General features: G+C 45.0%; 1 non-coding gene across 1 annotated transcript; it reads right to left on the reverse strand.

Moving 5' to 3' along the window:
- Positions 1-1142: 1142 nt before the first annotated feature.
- On the reverse strand, positions 1143-1215 carry TRNAG-CCC. Its single transcript has one exon. It is a non-coding gene; the product is annotated as a tRNA-Gly (tRNA).
- Between the last annotated feature and the right edge of the window lie 11846 nt (positions 1216-13061).

Raw genomic sequence — 13061 nt, forward strand, 5'->3', positions numbered from 1 at the left:
GAGAATTCCATGGACTGTATAGTCCATGGGTCTCAAGGACACAACTGAGTGATTTCACTTTCACTTTTTTTTTACTGTGTAGCACAGGAAACTCTACTCAGCACTCTGTAATAACCTACATGGGAAAAGAATCTGAAAAAGAAGAGATATATGTATATATATATCTGAATCACTTTGCATATCTCTTAGTACCTGAAACTAACACAACATTGTAAATCAAATATACTTCAATAAGAAAAATAAATTGAAAAAGGACAAAAAAGACAATTTCATTGTTTTGGTATGACTACATTTTATTTTTAACATATTATATCATTTATTTTTAAAATCAAGATAGAATTCCTATACCATTCAATTCACTATTTTAAAGTATTGAACTTAATGGCTATTGGTGTATTCACAAGGTTATACACCCATCACACTTATTCCAGAGTAATTCATCACCCCCTAAAGAAACCCTGTCCCTAGTAGCAGTCACTCCACACCCCCCCACCTCCTAGTCCCCTGACAACCACCATCTGTTTCCTTTCTCTATGGATTTGCCTCTTCTGGAGATTTCACATAAAAGGAATCATCCAATATATATATATGGTCTTTTGAGTCTTGTTTCTTTCCCTTAGCCTCTGTTTTTTTCCAAGCTTTCCTCCTGTTGTGCTTTATTCCTTTTTAAGGCTGAATAATGAAAGTGAAAGAGGAGAGTGAAAAATTTGGCTTAAAATTCAACATTCAGAAAACAAAGATCATGGCATCCAGTCCAATCAGTTCACGGCAAATAGGTGGGGAAACAATGGAAACAGTGAGAGACTTTATTTTTGGGCGCTCCAAAATCACTGCAGATGGTAACTATAGCCATGAAACTAAAAGATGCTTGCTCCTCGGAAGAAAAGCTGTTACCAACCTAGACAACATATTAAAAAGCAGAGACATTACTTTGCTAACAAAGGTCCATCTAGTCAAAGCTATGGTTTTTCTAGTAGTCATGTATGGATGTGAGAGTTGGACTATAAAGAAAGCTGAGCACCGAAGAATTGATGATTTTGAACTCTGGTGTTGGAGAAGACTCTTTTTTAAAAAATAAAAGCTTTTATTATGATTTATTTGGCTGCACAAGGGTTATTTTAATTGCGTCATGTGGGATCTAGTTCCCAGACCAGGGATTGAACCTGGGGCCGCTCCATTGGGAGTGCAGTGTCTTAGCCACCGGACCACCAGGGAAGTCCCAGAGAAGACTCTTTAGAGTCCCCTGGACTGCAAGGAGATCAAACCAATCTATTCTAAAGGAAATCAGTCCTGAATATTCATTGGAAGGACTGATGCTGAAGCTGAAACTCCAATACTTTGACCACCTCATGCGAAGAGCTGACTCATTGGCAAAGACCCTGATGCTGGGAAAGATTGAGGGCAGGAGGAGAAGGGGACGACAGAGGATGAGCTGGTTGGATGGTGTCACTGACTCGATGGACATGAGTTTGAGTAAGCTCAGAGAGTTGGTGATGGACAGGGAGGCCTGCCGTGCTGCAGTCCATGGGGTCGCAAAGAGTCAGACGCGACTGAGCGACTGAACTGAAACTGAACAACTGTATGGATATATTACCTCTTGTTAGTTTACAGTTGGTGCACATGTAGATTTTTCCACTTTTTGGTCCCTGGCCCTTCAAAATGTAGCATCCAAAATGAGCTATGTTGTAGTATTAACATCTATATCAGAGTCAACAATTTGTGCAAAAAAATAAGTTCCCCTCATTAAGCGACTTAGCAGCAGCAGCATTAATGCTTTATGTATACTGACTACACACTGAAGTAATAATTTTAATATGTTAGGTTAAGTGTATCATTTTTTATAAAGACAGCCTAAGAACAAGGCAGGGAAGAGTGAGCTGTTGAGGGCGGGGCAGGGGCCCGTTCTCCCCACGCCGGGATCTCACAACCTCTGCCCAGTGCTGAGTCTGAATGAGGAGCAGCGTGGGCCTGGCAGGAAGAGCAGCCAATCTCGCAGTCCCCCTGCCTCGGCACCGAGGGGAGCTCCAGAGAGGACAAGTCCAGGCAGGAGCTGGTGGATGACCATCCCCCTGGGAGGGGACCCAAGACTAGAGTGACTGCACAGAAAGAGTAATTGGAGCAGCCAGCGACAGCAGCGGCTTCTCTGAGCACCTGGTCTGTGCCTGGCCAGAGAGTCGATCAAGTCCCCACAAGCTCCTGGGCTCCTCTCCTTGCCCAGGAGGGAGGGCAGTGACTGGGCAGAGACAGAGGCTTCTTTCTCTGGGCACCAGGCAGCAGGGTCCCGAGCCGCCATGGGGAGGCTGGAGCCCAGGCCCTGTTCAGTCAAGTACCTTGCGTACGTGTCCGTAAGCAAGTCCATTCCACTCTCTGGGCTCGTCAAGACTGGATGAGATGACTCGGAAGGTGTTTTCCAGCTTTAATATTTCAGTGAAAAGTCCTGAGTGAGATATCGTGAGCTCAGTGCAGGCTTTATCCTTCCCAGCTGGGTGACTTCTATGCTTCTCATTTCTTGTCTTTAAGATGGAAAAGTAATCATTACCCCACAGTGATACTGCAAGGTTTAAACCAGACAAGTCGTTGCTGACAGTGCTCACTATGTACCAAGCACTGTCCTAAGGGGTCTGCACAGATGAGTTGATTTAATCCGTCCACCAAACCCTCCAAGGCAGGGGTCCCCAACCTCTGGGATCTAATGCCTGATGATCTGAGGTGGAGCTGATGTAACCATAATAGAAATAAAGTGCATAATAAATGTAGCACGCTTGAATCATCCGGATACCACCCACCCACCCCACACCACCACCATCCTGCTCCGGGGAGGTCTTCCATGAAACTGGTCCATGGTACCAAAAAGTTTGGGGACAGGTCTCAGAGGAGTCCCATTGTCCAAATTCATATAGTGAGGATGCTACAGAACAAGAGTTTTGAACCCAGAACACCCCATTCCAGAGTCTGTTTCTTTACCCATAGGCCAACCTGCCTCCAGCGTGGATGGGAGGCATCACACTTCCTCAATAAATGTTGGAAAGGGGAGGAAGGTGGTATTCCATGATTGTTAAAATACCTCTGGCAGAAACACTACTAAGCCGATAGGGACACCAAGCCCATAAGGATGAGGTGACGTGTCCTGGGCCACCGCCAAAATGGTGACAGTGCGAAACCCGTCTCCCGGCTCAGAGCTCCCCTGTGTATTTGAAACTGGAGTGGATCGCTAGTTATGCATGCAAATCTGCTGGCAGGTATGTGGCCCTGGCCCAGGCTGATTTCGGCTGATTAAGACCTGAATATCGGGGCAGTGCTTTTGGAAGCGCCTTTGCCTTCCGTGCACAGTCTCTGAATTTCCTCCAGGTGCATTTTTAGTTGTTCAGTTTTGCGTTATTAAGAGCTGGCTGTTCAGGGCGCTTAAAGTTACTCTTGTCTTCAGAGACTCAGTTTAGAGAGCTCATGAGTGTTTATTGTGTGAAGAGCATGTACTAGGCATGGGAGCTACACACGGAAGGGACTGTTCATACCTCCCTGCCCTGCCCTCTGGGAGTTCCAACTGAATCAGACAGACAGGGCAAATCCCCTTGCTCAAGCAAATTGCTTATAGATGGACCAAAATGATAAAAACCAGTGTTGGTGATGATATAGGGAAACCGTCACTCTGGTTCCCTCTTGGTGGGAAAAGAACTCAATATAACCTATCTAGAGGGCAGTTTGGTAACAGGTATCAAAAATCATAAAATTGTGCCTACGCTAAAACCCCCCTGAAATTCTACTTCTCAAAATTGGCTCCAAGGAAATAATGATGGCTGGACAGAAAGGTTTAGTCGTAGTTCATGTAGCATTGTTTATAAAAATAGAAATACTAGGTACATCCTGAATATCCATCAGTGGGGGACTGATAAATGAGGCCATATCTTCCATACAAAGGTCAAAATGGAACATTTGATGTTGGAAAGAGATTCATATTGTCGGCTAGTAGGGGTAAAAAGCAGGTTATAAACAGGATCTATGGTGTGACAGCAATTTTTTTTCCCCAAGAATCTGCATTTGCTATAAGAAGAGCTAACATTTGTTGAACTATATAGATGGAGGTTCATGACATGGTACAAGGGACAGGGATCAAGACCATCCCCAAGATAAAGAAATGCAAAAAAGCAAAATGGCTGTCTGAGGAGGCCTTACAAATAGCTGTGAAAAGAAGGGAGGTGAAAAGCAAAGGAGAAAAGGAAAGTTATACCCATTTAAATGCAGTGTTCCAAAGAATAGAAAGAAGAGATATGAAAGACTTCCTCAGCAATCAATGCAAAGAAATAGAGGAAAACAATAGAATGGGAAAGACTAGAGATCCCTTCAAGAAAATTGGAGATACCAAGGCAACATTTCTTGCAAAGATGGGCTCAATAAAGGACAGAAATGGTATGGACCTAACAGAAGCAGAAGATATTAAGAAGAGGTGGCAAGAATACACAGAAGAACAGTACAAAAAAGATCTTCATGATCTAGATAATCACCATGGTGTGATCACTCATCTAGAGCCAGACATCCTGGAATGTGAAGTCAAGTGGGCCTTAGGAAGCATCACTACAAACAAAGCTAGTGGAGGTGATGGAATTCCAGTTGAGCTATTTCAAATCCTAAAACATGATGCTGTCAAAGCACTGCACTCAATATGTCAGCAAATTTGGAAAACTCAGCAGTGGCCACAGGACTGGAAAAGGTCAATTTTCATTCCAATTCCAAAGAAAGGCAATGCCAAAGAATGCTCAAACTCCTGCACGATTGCACTCATCTCACACGCTAGTAAAGTAATGCTCAAAATTCTCCAAGCCAGGCTTCAGCAATACGTGAACCGTGAACTTCCAGATGTTCAAGCTGGTTTTAGAAAAGGCAGAGGAACCAGAGATCAAATTGTCAACATTTGCTGGATCATCGAAAAAGCAAGAGAGTTCCAGAAAAACATCTATTTCTGCTTTATTGACTATGCCAAAGCTTTTGACTGTGTGGATCACAATAAACTGTGGAAAATTCTGAAAGAGATGGGAATACCAGACCACCTAACCTGCCTCTTGAGAAATCTGTATGCAGGTCAGGAAGCAACAGTTAGAACTGGACATGGAACAACAGGCTGGTTCCAAATAGGAAAAGGAGTACATCAAGGCTGTATATTGTCACCCTGCTTATTTAACTTATATGCAGAGTACATCATGAGAAGCGCTGGGCTGGAAGAAGCACAAGCTGGAATCAAGATTGCTGGGAGAAATATCAATAACCTCAGATATGCAAATGACACCACCCTTATGGCAGAAAGTGAAGAAGAACTAAAGAGCCTCTTGATGAAAGTGAAAGAGGAGAATGAAAAAGTTGGCTTAAAACTCAACATTCAGAAAACTAAGATCATGGCATCTGTCCTATCACTTCATGGCAAATAGATGGGGAAACAGTGGAAACAGTGGCTGACTTCATTTTTGGGGGCTCCAAAATCACAGCAGATGGTGACTGCAGCCATGAAATTAAAAGATGCTTACTCCTTTGACGGAAAGTTATGACCAACCTAGACAACATATTAAAAAGCAGAGACATTACTTTGCTGACTAAGGTCCGTCTAGTCAAGGCTATGGTTTTTCCAGTAGTCATGTATGGATGTGAGAGTTGGACTATAAAGAAAGCTGAGCGCTGAAGCATTGACGCTTTTGAACTGTGGCATTGGAGAAGACTCTTGAGAGTCCCTTGGACTGCAAGGAGATCCAACCAGTCCATCCTAAAGGAGATCAGTCCTGGGTGTTCATTGGAAGGACTGATGTTGAAGCTGAAACTCCAGTACTTTGGCCACCTGGTGTGAAGAGTGGACTCATTTGAAAAGACCCTGATGCTGGGAAAGACTGAAGGTGGGAGGAGAAGGGGATGGCAGAAGATGAGATGGTTGGATGGCATCACTGACTCAATCGACATGAATTTGGGTGGACTCTGGGAGTTGGTGATGGACAGGGAGGCCTGCTGTACTGCGGTTCATGGGGTTGTGAAGAGTTGGACATGACTGAGCGACTGAACTGAACATTTGTTGAGTCACTTTTAGGTGTTATTTCAATCGTGTAACATAGATGTTCTCTTTAAAATTAAATATATATATATATTTTTTTTCATTTTACAATTGAGGAATTGAGGCTCAGAGGGTTCAGGAGACTAGCGCACATGTATACAGCTAGGGTTAGAGTCCAGTTGGAGAGGTTGTGCATTTAATTGCAGGACAGTGGTCTTCCTGTAAACAGGTAAAGTGTAAGGAAGAACAATGGTGGTCCTCTTTGGATAAAATTTCTTCATTATGTGCATTGAATTTTTTTTTCCTTCTCAAAGACCATGGGTTTCTTCTGAAATAAGAAAAAAAATCATTTTTTAAAATTTCAAATAGCCTGACCTACTGAATTCTACACATCAGAGACGAAAAGCATGACCTATTGAGAAGACTCTTCCCTGGCAACTCCTCCACCTGCCAGACAGTTGTTTCAGGTTGAAGGCAGAACACCCTAAGGTCTGGTCTTTAAAACTACAAAGGGGGACCCTTATCCTCAGCCAGCCCCACTCAGGCCTGTCAGCCCCCGAACTCCAGGGCCTGGGCTTCACCTGCAGTTCTGAGGTGGGCAGCTGGGCACAGTGGCTGTGTTGTTCGTGTTGTAAGGCTTCGACCCAATCCATTTCAGAAGGAGTTAGGCAAGGAGAAGCCCAAAGAAGGAGCCAAAGACTCTTTTTTTGACCCAAATCATAAAGATTCCCCGGAGTCATTCCCACCAGGGGGTTGGCTGGGTATTTTTGTTTTGTTTTGTTTTGTTTTTATTCCCTGGGCTGACTGGTTACTCTGATGTGCTTGTGATAGAAGTATGTGTCACAATGGCTTAGATGACTGTATCCTGTGTTTCGGAAGAATTGTGTGTGTGTGTGTGTGTTTGTAGCACGTGGGGAATGGGAGGAGGAGGAGACAGGGAGTTGTAATCATAATAGCAAAATGATAATACTAATAAACTCAACATTTACTGAGAACTTACACATGCTGAGAGGTTTACACGCATTATCTCATTGAAGGAATCCTCCCTTAAAAGCCATGAGGTAGGCACTGTTATACCAACCTCGAAGGTGGGAGAACCCATGCTAGGTCATATGAAACAACTTGCCCATGGTTATGTCATGCAACTGATAAATGGTGAAGTTAGAGTTACAAACCCAAGTCCTCCTCTAGTTAAGCACCCACTTCCTGGAGCTGTGGGAGCCCTCCAAAGACTTTACACTTCCCAGAAATACACACACACACACACACACACACACACACTTTCGATTTCAGGGAAACCACTGTTTTCAAGTCTCACATTTCACCTGGATTTCAGTGTGCTACTTTGAAGCTAGTCCAGCTTAATGGCTCTGAGATCAGGCAGTCCTGGATTTATATCCTATTTCTAGAAGGAAATGGCAACCCACTCTAGTACTCTTGCCTGGAAAATCCCATGGATGGAGGAGCCTGGTGGGCTGCAGTCCATGGGGTCACTAAGAGTCAGACACGACTGAGCGACTTCACTTTCACTTTTCACTTTCATGCATTGGAGAAGGAAACGGCAACCCACTCCAGTGTTCTTGCCTGGAGAATCCCAGGGACGGGGGAGCCTGGTGGGCTGCCGTCTATGGTCGCACAGAGTTGGACACGACTGAAGCGACTTAGCAGCAGCAGCAGCAGCAGCAGCAGAACACATCCCTCTGACCTTAGGCCTCGGTATTCTCAGTGTAAAGTGGAGACTGATAATAGTAATACATACACACACATACATAATCACATAAAGCTTGGACAGTTCAATTCAGTCTCTCAGTAGTGTCTCTTTGTGACCCCATGGAATGCAGCACGCCAGGCTTCCCTGTCCTTCACCAACTCTTGGAGCTTGCTCAAACTCATGTCCATCGAGTCAGTGATGCCATCCAACCATCTTATCCACTGCACATAGATACTATTGTTTAGTTGCAAAGTCATGTCCAACTCTTTGCAATCCCGTGGACTGTAGCCCGCCAGGTTCCTCTGTCCATGAGATTTCCCAGGCAAGAATACTGCAGTGGATTACCAGGGGATCTTCCCAACACAGGGATGGAACCTGGGTCTCCTGCATTGGCAGGTATTATCTTTACAGTCTGAGACACCCTTAATTTGCCTATAATGTAGTATAGCTAATGTATATAATGTAATATAGCTAAACCATTCACATTTGTGATGCAGACTTTTCTGTTTTCAGACTTAATGGCTACCCGGTATCTCATGGGGATTAAGTGTGTGTATACATACATACATACATACATACATACATACATATATATGGCCTTGTGTGCTGCAGTCCATGGGGTCCAGGCCTCCTTGTCCATCACCAACTCCCAGAGCTTGCTCAAATCCATGTCCATTGAGTCGGTGACGCCATCCAACCATCTCATCCTCTTCATCCCCTTCTCCTCCCACCTTCAATCTTTCCCAGCATCAGGGTCTTTTCAGATGAGTCAGTTCTTCACATCAGGTGGCCAAACTATTGGAGTCTCAGCTTCAGCATCAGTCCTTCCAATGAATATTCGGGACTAATTGCCTTTAGGATTGATTGGTTGGATCTCCTTGCAGTCCAAGGGACTCTCAAGAGTCTTCTCCAACACCACAGTTCAAAAGCATCAATTCTTCAGTGCTCATCTTTCTTTATAGTCCAACTCTCACATCCATACATGACCACTGGAAAAACCAAAGCTTTGACTAGACAGACCTTGTTGGCAAAGTGATGTCTCTGCTTTTTAATATGTTGTCTATTTTGGTCACAGCTTTTCTTCCAAGGAGCAAGCGTCTTTTAATTTCATGGCTACAATCACCATCTGCAGTGATTTTGGAGCCCCCAAAATAAAATCTCTCGCAGTTTCCATTGTTTCCCCATCTATCTGCCATGAAGTGATGGGACAACTAAATATATGTATAAGGAACTTAGCACACAGCTTGGCTTCTGGCAGCTGAAATACATGATAGCTCTTGTTTCTTTCAAAATTAAAAAAAAATCATATAGTTTTATTTATTATTTGACTGTGTCCAGTCTTAGCTGCAGCTCTTGAGATATTTAGTTGTGGCATTCAAACTCTTAGTTACAGCATGTGGGATCTAGTACCCTGAACAGGGATCGAACCCAGGCCCTCTGCACTGGGAGTGCAGAGTCTTAGTCCCTGGACCACCAGGGAAGTCCCTGCTCTTATTTTTATGAATCTGGCTTCAATTCAATTTTGCAAACATTTGATGAGTACTTGCTGTGGGAGGGCCCTGGAGGGAGCTCACATCGGGGAGCAGACATGTACATGAATAATTCTAAGGGAAGGCGGTCTATGGTAAGCAATGTGTTGCTGGTATAGACGGAGTGCTTTGAGAGAATAACGGACAAAGGAGTGAATTCTTGGCAGGGTGACCTATGTGGCAGGATTTTTATTTCTAGATTAAATTTGCAACACAGGGAGCTGCACAGATCTTAAATGTACGATACAATGAATTCAGACAAACGTCCACACTCGTGTAACCACCGTCGGAATTAAGGTTGGAGGATGTCTCCATACCCGAAGAGCCCCCAGGCACCCCTCCCCTTCCAATCAAACCCTACTCCCCAAAGGCAACCACAGCTCTGATTGTTTTTTTTTCCCCACAACAGATTAGTTTTTGCCTATTTTTGACTTTTGTTTAAATGGAATTATTCATAATGTTCTCCTTTTGTGTCTTGCTTTCATTTAACACGGGTGGCCGGTTCTGAACTGAGCCTCGAAGCATTGCTAGGACTGACTACGTGACCGTGGGGGCAGGGGAGGGAATCTGAGGCAAAAAAGAATCGCTCGGGAAAAGGCAGGAAGGAAGAAACGCTGTATTTGGGGAGGTGGGTGCGACCAGAATGAGTACCCAATGGGAAGAAGTAGGAAAGAAGGATGAAAAGGTAGGTTGGAGTTTTGCTCTACAGAGTTTTAAATGCCAGGTCAAGGCATATAGACTTTATCCTGCAGGAAGCAGGGTACAGGGTTCCTGGACAATAAAGTGGACTGATGAGATCTGGGTTTTGAGAGCACATACATACAGCTGGCAGCGTAAGAATGGAGCGGGAAGAGCCTGGAGGCTGGGAGACCAAGTATTAGATCACTCACTGCTTCACCCTAAAATATTTATCTGATACTGGGATCTGGACTTTGACTTTTCTCCACTGCATTCCACCCCTGGCTTGGTCCTCGGAATAGGAAGTGAATAAAAGTTGGTAATCCCTGTCTGCTGGTTGTTTCAAATTCTGCTCCTCCTCTTCCGTACAAAACCCCTGATTTTTTCTGGAAGTAGCATCTTCATCAAATCGTGTTAAGAGACTCTTCGTCCCCATTGAGTCTGTCTTTCTTGAAGACCCTACTGATCAGATGTCATCTTAGATTATTTTGCATGTTATGTTAGATCAGCCCAGAGAAATAGGAAGGTCAACTTTATACTCTGGTGGCAAGCTGAGGGTAGCATCTAAGTATGTTCCACAGTGGATCACTGGTTCTACAGGTTTTGTAGGTATACAGTAGAGATGGGGGGAGATGATTTCATGGTCAGCTCAGTTTGTTGAAAAAACAAATGAAACAGGCTTTCTCACTGCAGAACTCTGGTGACTTGGCTTGATAGCTGTATACGGTTAATTTCTAGAAGAGTCTGGTATGAAGCTTCCTCCAAATGTTTTGATCCCAGAACCTTTTCTACCTGGAGCGTCTTGGGCATTCTTGTGTCTCCCAGGATACATTTTTGGGATTCCTTGAAATGACTTCAGAGGATTCGGAAACAGTTTGGGTCAGGAGAGTTACGGAGCAAACGGCACAGGAAACTGGAGCCAGAGCAGGGCTGAGCCAGCTGCTGTGAAGAAAAGGCAGCTGCTTCCTCAGGAAGGCACAGGGGCAGGAGGGAAGGAGGCAGGCTCGCCTGGGGCAGAGCAGTTACACAAGAGCAGGAAGAGGAAAGACACTTCCCAGCTAGAGAAGGAACAGTCTCACGGCTGGACTAGACCTGGAAAGGGCATCCATACTGCAGAATTCTTCCAGACTCTTTATCTTCAAAACTGGCTATATTTGGACCTGGTATTTGCTGGGCAGGGGGGAAAAGTCTATGGTAACTGGCCATTGGACATGCCAGTGACCAGGGAACAGGCTCCTCCATCTATCCCTGGAAACAGCCTCTTCCACAGACAGACGTGAAAGTAAAAGTCGCTCAGTCGTGTCCAACTCTTTGTCACACCCATGGACTATACAGTCCATGGAATTCTCCAGGCCAGAATACTGGAGTGGGGAGCCTTTGCCTTTCCCTTCTCCAGGGGATCTTCCCAACCCAGGGAATGAACCTAGGTCTCCCACACTGCAGGCAGATTCTTTACCAGCTGAGTCACAAGGGAAGCCCAAGAACACTGGAATGGGTAGCCTATCCCTTCCTGAGGGGATCTTCCTGACCCATGGATCGAACTGGGGTCTCCTGCGTTGCAGGCAGCTTCTTTACCAACTGAGCTATAACGGAAGCCCCAAGAGCCCTGAGCTATCAAAGGACTAAAAAGCGATCAGGTAGGTCTTCTAGAAAACTGAGCCTGAGGTTTCATGAAAGGTGGGCAGATCTCTGCCTGGGCACAGCTTCACCAATAAGGCTCCACTCAAGTCTGCATGAAGTCACGGCTGCAGTGGATGCCCTGCAGTAATACAAGTGCCAGCTCCGCCACTGACTCTGAACAAGTCACTTTATTTTTCTGGACCTCAGTTTTCTCACCTGAAAAATTAAAACCATATTTTTTCCCCCCACAGTGAAGCCAGTAATTTTTTAAGTAAGATAATGGACGTAAGATGTTTGGCACAATGCTGGGTACTCAAGGCTTCCTAAAAGGTCCCTCTGTTTGCTAGTTAGCACCAACAAATTCCTCTTAGACCCACTGTCTCTGTAAAGGTAAATTTGTTCCGTTAAAATGGTTAAGTGATGTTTTACTGTAGAGGGTAAAAACTGGTAGAACGAGTTGAAACAAACTGCTTTTCATTTTCGGCAAATCCCACCCAGCTCATCCCCCTGCGGCTTCAAACAGAGCATAAGAATAGCTCAGTGGGACTCTGCACTTCTGGAGACTCTCTGGGGAGGGACTCCCCTGTCCTTAGGGATGCTGGCCGCCTCCCCCTTTCCCAGCATCTGTCTCCTGCAGGGGGCTGCTGAGACAGCCAGGCGGGCCAGGAAGGGGGGCAGGGTCAGAGGTCGCTAGACCAAGAAGAAACAGTTCTATTTCCCTGGCGGGGCCTCTTTTACAACAAATCAGAACATTTTCAGGCTACAGAGGAAACATCCCTTGCCATAAACTAATCCTTTCTGATTAGACTCTTGCCTAAGGCACAGATGGGTAGAATCCTGGGGTACGGTGTTGGGGGCTGGCTGGCTCATTGTGATGCGGTTCATTGTGGCCTCCCCTTTGCTTTCTTCCCTGAGGCCTGGCTGTGACTCTAGTAAGCTTCCTGGGCTCTTTCTAACAGTTCCTTGGGTTGAGAAGGCTCAGTCTAGAGGCTGCTGGATGGGATGGCTTTTGAAGATGGTGTCAAGGGTCCTGGGAAATGTAATTTTGGCAGATGAAAACATCTGGTACTTTTTTTCCTTTCTGGGTTTATATATAAATATATAATAAGGTGTATATATATATATACACCTTCAAAGTCACAGTTCACAGATATTACATAGGTAAAAAGAACCCAACTGACCTTCAAATGCCAAACTTTAATTTCACAGTTGAAGAAACTCAGAGATGGGGAGTTAACTTGCCTAAGGTCTACACAGCCAACGAGCAGCAGGGCTGGAACTCATACCCCAATCTCTTGACTCCGGGTCCAGCACCTTCTCCCTCATTGCATAACAACAGGACTATGTACCAGGCACTATATTAAATGCCTCACATGCATTTAATCCTCATAACCACCCTATGCTGCTGCTGCTGCTAAGTCGCTTCAGTCATGTCTGGCTCTGTGTGACCCCATAGACGGCAGCCCACCAGGCTCCCCCGTCCCAGGGATTCTCCAGG

Source organism: Oryx dammah, unplaced genomic scaffold (assembly GCF_014754425.2).
Source record: "Oryx dammah isolate SB20612 unplaced genomic scaffold, SCBI_Odam_1.1 HiC_scaffold_27, whole genome shotgun sequence".
NCBI classification, from domain to species: domain Eukaryota; kingdom Metazoa; phylum Chordata; class Mammalia; order Artiodactyla; family Bovidae; genus Oryx; species Oryx dammah.